Source organism: Neofelis nebulosa, chromosome 3 (genome assembly GCF_028018385.1).
Source record: "Neofelis nebulosa isolate mNeoNeb1 chromosome 3, mNeoNeb1.pri, whole genome shotgun sequence".
Taxonomy (NCBI): domain Eukaryota; kingdom Metazoa; phylum Chordata; class Mammalia; order Carnivora; family Felidae; genus Neofelis; species Neofelis nebulosa.
Genome location: NC_080784.1, coordinates 38,708,890 through 38,715,811, shown reverse-complemented (window position 1 = coordinate 38,715,811; position 6,922 = coordinate 38,708,890). Strand labels below are relative to the sequence as shown.

Genomic DNA, 6,922 nt, shown 5'->3' with positions numbered 1-6,922 from the left:
GGGGCATCTTTTAAAGACTATTCTTTTCAGAGGATTTTAAATCAAGACAATTTTTTCTTTTTTTAATAACATATTTAAAAATTTTTTTCTTTTCAAATTTTTATTTGAATTCTAGTTAGTTAACATACAGTGTCATATTGGTTTCAGGCATAGAATTCAGTGATTAATCACTTATATATAGCACCCAGTGCTAATCATAACAAGTGCCCTCTTTGTTATGATCACCCATCTTCCCTATCCCCCACCCGCCTCCCTCCATCAAGATGAATTTCTAGTAAGGATATCACTGACAAATTTATCACAGCTGCTAACCCAGGAAATGGACAGGTAAGCCCTGGTGCACTGCTGAGGCCAACTGCTCTTTCCCTGATAATTCCAAATGGGCTGGACAAATTGAGAGTATAGCTCCTGGCTGTGCTCACAACACTGTTGCCAAACAAACTTGGATAAACTCATTGTAAAAGAAGCCAATTACTCAAGAATGAGCATTCAGAAAGAGTAAGGAAGAAATTTATTTTGGGTGCTGGCAGCCAGGGGAGGTGGCAGGCTCAACCTTAACAACCCACCTCTCAGCCCACATGATGAACACCTGGAGTTTTATGAGGAGAGGTTAAGGGAGTATATACAAGAGAGCAGGCAGAGATCATACCAACCCCCATCCATGATCACACACCCTCTGCCTGCTCTCTGATCAGGGCAGGGAAGGGGATGTGTGGGGTGTGGTCTTCTAAGCATTCCACGGCTATCAGGGATTTTCTTGTCTGGCAGGTGGGATGTCCCAGTCATTGCAAAGGACCTTCATCAATGCTTCAAAAAAGTGTTATAAGAAATAAACACAATAGTGTTCAGTTAGAACATGAGTCAAGTAAGATATCTTACCTATTTCTGGTTTTAACTGTTGGGGTCTATAGTTGATCAAGAGGGCTAGCTATCAAGGAAAGTAGGAAATTTGGGGGTTTATCTGAAGGTGGAGAAATAAAAACGCATTTTGCATTACCTTTTATTGTGGCATTTAATTTGCATAACAAATCTCTACCAGGGGCGCCTGGGTGGTTCAGTCCGTTAAGGTCTGTCTTCCGCTCAGGTCATGATCTCATGGTTCATGAGTTTGAGCCCCATGATGGGCTCTGTGCTGACAGCTCAGAGCCTGGGGTTTGCTTTGGATTCTCTGCCTCTCTCTCTCTGCTTTTCCCCCACTTGCACTGTCTCTCAAAGCTGAATAAATGTTAAAAAAAAAAATTAAATAAAAAAAATAAAAAATAAAGAAACAAACAAGTCTTTACCAAAAAGTTTTGCTAGTGAGGAGTTGAAAACTAGAAAGGCATTGTGTTGTGAAATAGGTTGCCCTGAGACTCTGACAGCCTCAATAAAATCAGAGGTGACAGAGGTAAATCCTCTCAACATGTGGTAAAGTCCCACCAATGTTAATTTTAAAATCCAGTTTTTTATCCTTTGAAAAAAATTTAATGGTGAACTCTGAGATGTGACTGAGGATCAGCTGACCTCAGTCAATGGTGAATTGCCTCAGAGGAGGGGGAAAAAATTTACCCTCTGGGGGGTGTTGGGGCCTAGGTGGATTAGTTTTTAAATGTTCCTTTCTCTTAATTGCAGAACAATTATTCTTCCAATGCCCTCCCCTCCCCCCTTTTTTTCTTTCTTTTCAACGTTTTTTTATTTATTTTTGGGACAGAGAGAGACAGAGCATGAACGGGGGAGGGGCATTGAGAGAGGGAGACACAGAATCGGAAACAGGCTCCAGGCTCCGAGCCATCAGCCCAGAGCCTGACGCGGGGCTCGAACTCACGGACCGCGAGATCGTGACCTGGCTGAAGTCGGACGCCCAACCTATTGCGCCACCCAGGCGCCCCCCCGCCTTTTTTTCTTTCATAATGTCTGCAATTGTCTAGAGGAAAATAGGAAGGGCTCTGAGTGGACTTTTAGTTGCTTTTATTTTATTTTTGAGTAGCTTTTAGAGTTATACTTTTATCTATCTAAAGATTTAAGTTTCAGAACAACAATTGTTGCTTTTTACTCTTTCCCCCCTGTATTCCTGCAAGCTATTCTCAAATAATTGAGTAGTTGTTTCTATCTCATAGGCTAGCTTGCTGGCCCAGCCAACTACATTATTTTGTATTTTCCTCTTTATATCAGGGAGAAAACCTCCTACTGAGGTGGAAATTAAAAGATTACTTTCTCAAAACAACAACAACAATTCCTGTGCTCTGGAACTTCTGGGTTTAGTGTAGTATGCCTTTGAAAATTATGCATAAAGCATTCAACAAAGACCTTCAGATGCCCTCCTTTCTGAGACCAATTCATTTTAGGGTGGAAAGCCTCTAACATTGCTCCTATCAAGCTTTCAATATCATCCTCCAGCTGAGCTATTTCCTGGTCAGTTTTAGGAGGACCTGGGAGGGATGTCCAATATTATACCAATATCCTATTTCTCACCAAACTTTCTCCATTTATCAGGAACAGAATGTGATATCCCAAAATATTCTCTTTGGCCTAAAGATTATCTTGAGGTGGTTAATTTTAAGAAACAGCAGGCATAGGCAGAGCTCTGAAAACTGAGTGGAAGTTACCCTTTTGTAAGGAACATTTACATTTGTAAAGGAAACCTCTGTCTTTTTTTAAGTGTTTTGTTGTTGTTTATTTTAAGACAGAGAAAGAGAGAAGGGCAGAAAGAGAGAGGGAGACAGACAATACTAAGCAGGCTCGACACAGCATGGAGCCAAACACAGGCCTCGAATTCACAAACTGCAAGATCATGACTTGAGTGTAAATCAAGGGTCAGATGCTTAACTGTCTGAGCTACCCAGATGCCCCTTAAAGTTTTTATTTAAAATCCACTTAGTTAACATACAGTATAATATTAGTTTCAGGTGTACAATTTAGTGATTCAACACTTTCATACAACACCTGGTACTCATCACAATTTCCCTCCTTAATACCGATCACCCATTTAACCCATCCCACTTCCCAGCCCCCACCACCCTTGTGGTTTGCCTCTCTTCTTGGTTTGCCTCTCCCCCCTCACCCATGATCAAAATCTCCATTTGTAAGGGTGTATCCCTCTTTGTACCAGGAAGAGAAAGAAGGCTCTAAATCACAAGATAATCTTATTAATGAAGAAGGCACTTACTTAAATCTATATAACAGCTTTACCCCTGTTTACTTTCCTTGATAACCTCCCATAATGGCATTCCTCCCTCCTATCCCCACCATCTTTTCATCTTTAGCTGAAGATGGTATTTAAGGTATTGTCTTGGGCCATTTGCAGGTGTTACTCAGTTTTCTTCATATCTTCCATTTGCACAGGGGTTTACATATTATTAAACATGTTTGTTTTTCTATTGTTAATCTGTCTCTTATTGTAGAAGAGTCTCAGCTAAAAACCTAAAAAGTTAGAGAGGAAATTAATTTTCCTCCTCTGCACATCAACTTCAGCATCCATAGATTACTCCTGCCTATATCAACTACTACTATGAAGGTTGACAAAGAACTATTCTCTATTTCCATTGATGAGATTCAGAGCAGGCAACCCAAAATATGCTACTTGGCATATTGATCATTTTGAATCAAACTCACTTAAGAAGGAACTGGTACAATGAATGACACGTTGATCCTCCCCTGTCCCCTTAAAAGCAAGAGGTAAATCTCCTATATGAAAAGTACTCTCCCTATACCAGAATATAGAGATACATTTATCATAAGAGATAGAGAACTTAGGGCTGAAAGGCTATATAAACTAACCTTGTTATTGCTTCACCAATTTACTACACAGGCCCAAATTTCTTTTTCTTGTCAATTCCTTATGAATTTATTCTTTTGTCTAAAAGCTGCCTGTTTGGTCACCACTTTGAGTCTCATATTTCTATAAGCTTCTAGATTTGTGACATCAAAGTTTGTTTTTCTCCTCTTAATCTGTCTTGCATCAATTAAGTTATTAGACTAGTCAAAGAACCTAGAAGGAAAGAAAGGAAATGTCTTCCTTCTCTACAGTTTTGGCGCCAAATATGCGGTCCTCCACTGGCTGGACGCTGCCCATCTCAGGGCTGCTGCAGCTGAGAATTTAGGGCCTCTGACAAGAGGTGGCATAAGGTAGAAATTCTTTCCACAAAAGCCTCTTGGATCTCTGCCTGCAAAGTCTGGTGGAAGCAAGAATGATGAAAGTCCTTTTCTTTTTCTAAATTTAGATTAGCAGGAGAAAATACTCATGTGAATTAGTTCCTTACATATAGTGACTCTGATAAAGATTTGTTTTAAATATGTTTGTTACTGATCTCATTCCACCCAGAGACGGTCATTGTTTTCTTTTGCCTCTGTCTTCTATATAGTTTTTCATAAAGAGGAAGCTGTAGAGTTAGAGGGAAAAACAACAACAACAACAACAACAACAACAAACCTCTCTAGAGGCCTGATATATAAGAGAAGCCATTTTAGATTTCTTTCTAAGTCAGTATGATTGTACATAAACTTTGTTTAAACCAAAAGCCTGATTTATGGCCCACCAAATATATATTGTACATCAGTTTTGTAGATAAGTAGCCTAAAGGAAAACGATTCTGTCCTAAAATTATCAGTCAATGCTTCTACCCCCTGCATTCCTCAATGTTAAAACTCGTGATTCCTGCCTATATGCTAATCTATAGTCCTTTAAGCTTTTACAAGATGTGAGAAAAAAAAAAGTGTATAGCCCTGTAAAAACTATTCATTCTCTGGAGTACTTTTTTCCCCATGAAGAGTATGTTTTCTGGGCAGTTTACCTAACTTGGGCTTGAATAAAACTTTTTTTTACTTTTAGAGATTCTAAAAGGTTTATTCATTTTGTGTCAACAGAGTAGAACCCAAGCTTACTTCCTATCTGCCTGCTGGTGAGCCAGCCTCACACCTTGGTGAGTTCACCATTCTCACCAGACCAGTGTCTTTTTAGTCAAGCTTTGCTGTGGATCCCCTATGTAAAAAACCAGGAATGGTTTTTCTTTCACCTTATTCTGTGTCTTGAGTGCTTAGCTTTGTGACCAGGGAGAATATTCTCTCTGGTCACTGTCATCCAGAAGGTGCACATACTGATGTGGATCTGGTGGCCATTTGAAGAGACTGAGGTTCTGAGATACAAAGTCACAAACAGAATTCTCTTTGTCCAGCTATGCTAATTCTCAAAGGAGTTTGTCATAAGGAGTCCCCATCCTTAGGGGTCTTTGTCATCTCAACCGTTGTTATCTTGCTACTGCTGGAAAAGTCCCAGTCCAGTAGCACACCATCCCCCCCGCCAATGTCAGACAGGAGGAGCCTCATGTTCCTGTGAAAGACCAGAGACACTGTTTTACTATATTATACTTCTGCCTATGACAATAAAGGTCTTTGTTTTCTTAGGATAGATCTGGTAGTAAATTTCTGGGTCATAGATGTTTCACTCCACCCACTTTAGGAATGCCTCTCACATTGTGGTAAAGATTTATTCTAACCTTTAAAAGTCACGTCCAACTCTTCCCATAAAAAAGATACAAAGGAATATAATGGCTAGCCTTAGGGACTCCTTTAATGAGATGAAAAAAAAAAAAAGAAATTGAACTTAGAAAAAAAATTAAAATCTACATCCAATGTAAATTCCCCCTTTCACCCTCTCATACAACTCTTTATTCCCATCTCCCTGTCTCTGACCCTCCAGAAGATTTTTTGAATCTCTGGGTCCCTGGTCTGAATCCCACTTCTCAAAACCCAGCCCCATCTCCTCCTCAACAAATTTCTTTAGCTCCCCAAATTTCTCCAACTTCCCCAGAAAATCCCTTACACACCTACTTGTTTTATCATCTCTTTCCCTATGAGATTTACAGAAAACACTATGGTCTGACTTCCAGGTCTAGGGTATACAGACTTTTTATATAAATGTTATATGTCAGGAAAGAATGTAGCAGAAACACCTGGGACAGGTGGTGATGAGGTTTTACTGTGCCTTGCAGCTCCTTCTCCTTTCCACATCTCTGTAATCAGTTTCTGCCTTCCTATGGGCCTTCCTATGCAATGTCCATTGTGAGTGTATCCTGGATCCCCACAGCAAAGAATTCATGTCCCTTGTACAACAACAGATCTTTTAAATTATAAAGCCTGCTTCTACTTGCAGAAGATCCTACCAAATTTGGAGAGAAATTAGAAAGATTAGTGGTCATTCACAACACCATTCAGAGAGACTGTTAATTTCCTCTCTAACTTTTTAGGTTTTTAGCTGAGACTCTTCTACAATAAGAGACAGATTAACAATAGAAAAACAAACATGTTTAATAATATGTAAACCCCTGTGCAAATGGAAGATATGAAGAAAACTGAGTAACACCTGCAAATGGCCCAAGACAATACCTTAAATACCATCTTCAGCTAAAGATGAAAAGATGGTGGGGATAGGAGGGAGGAATGCCATTATGGGAGGTTATCAAGGAAAGTAAACAGGGGTAAAGCTGTTATATAGATTTAAGTAAGTGCCTTCTTCATTAATAAGATTATCTTGTGATTTAGAGCCTTCTTTCTCTTCCTGGTACAAAGAGGGATACACCCTTACAAATGGAGATTTTGATCATGGGTGAGGGGGGAGAGGCAAACCAAGAAGAGAGGCAAACCACAAGGGTGGTGGGGGCTGGGAAGTGGGATGGGTTAAATGGGTGATCGGTATTAAGGAGGGAAATTGTGATGAGTACCAGGTGTTGTATGAAAGTGTTGAATCACTAAATTGTACACCTGAAACTAATATTATACTGTATGTTAACTAAGTGGATTTTATTTTTTTATTTTTATTTATTTTATTTTATTTTATTTTTTATTTTTGGGACAGAGAGAGACAGAGCATGAACGGGGGAGGGGCAGAGAGAGAGGGAGACACAGAATCGGAAGCAGGCTCCAGGCTCTGAGCCATCAGCCCAGAGCC

General features: G+C 39.7%; 1 long non-coding RNA gene across 1 annotated transcript; it reads right to left on the bottom strand.

Annotated features, from left to right (window-relative positions):
* Positions 1-2,801: 2,801 nt before the first annotated feature.
* LOC131506079 (uncharacterized) lies at positions 2,802-6,129 on the bottom strand. Its single transcript, XR_009258720.1, has 2 exons — positions 5,928-6,129; positions 2,802-5,305 (listed from the first exon to the last, which is right to left on the bottom strand). It is a non-coding gene; the product is annotated as an uncharacterized LOC131506079 (long non-coding RNA).
* Positions 6,130-6,922: the final 793 nt, after the last annotated feature.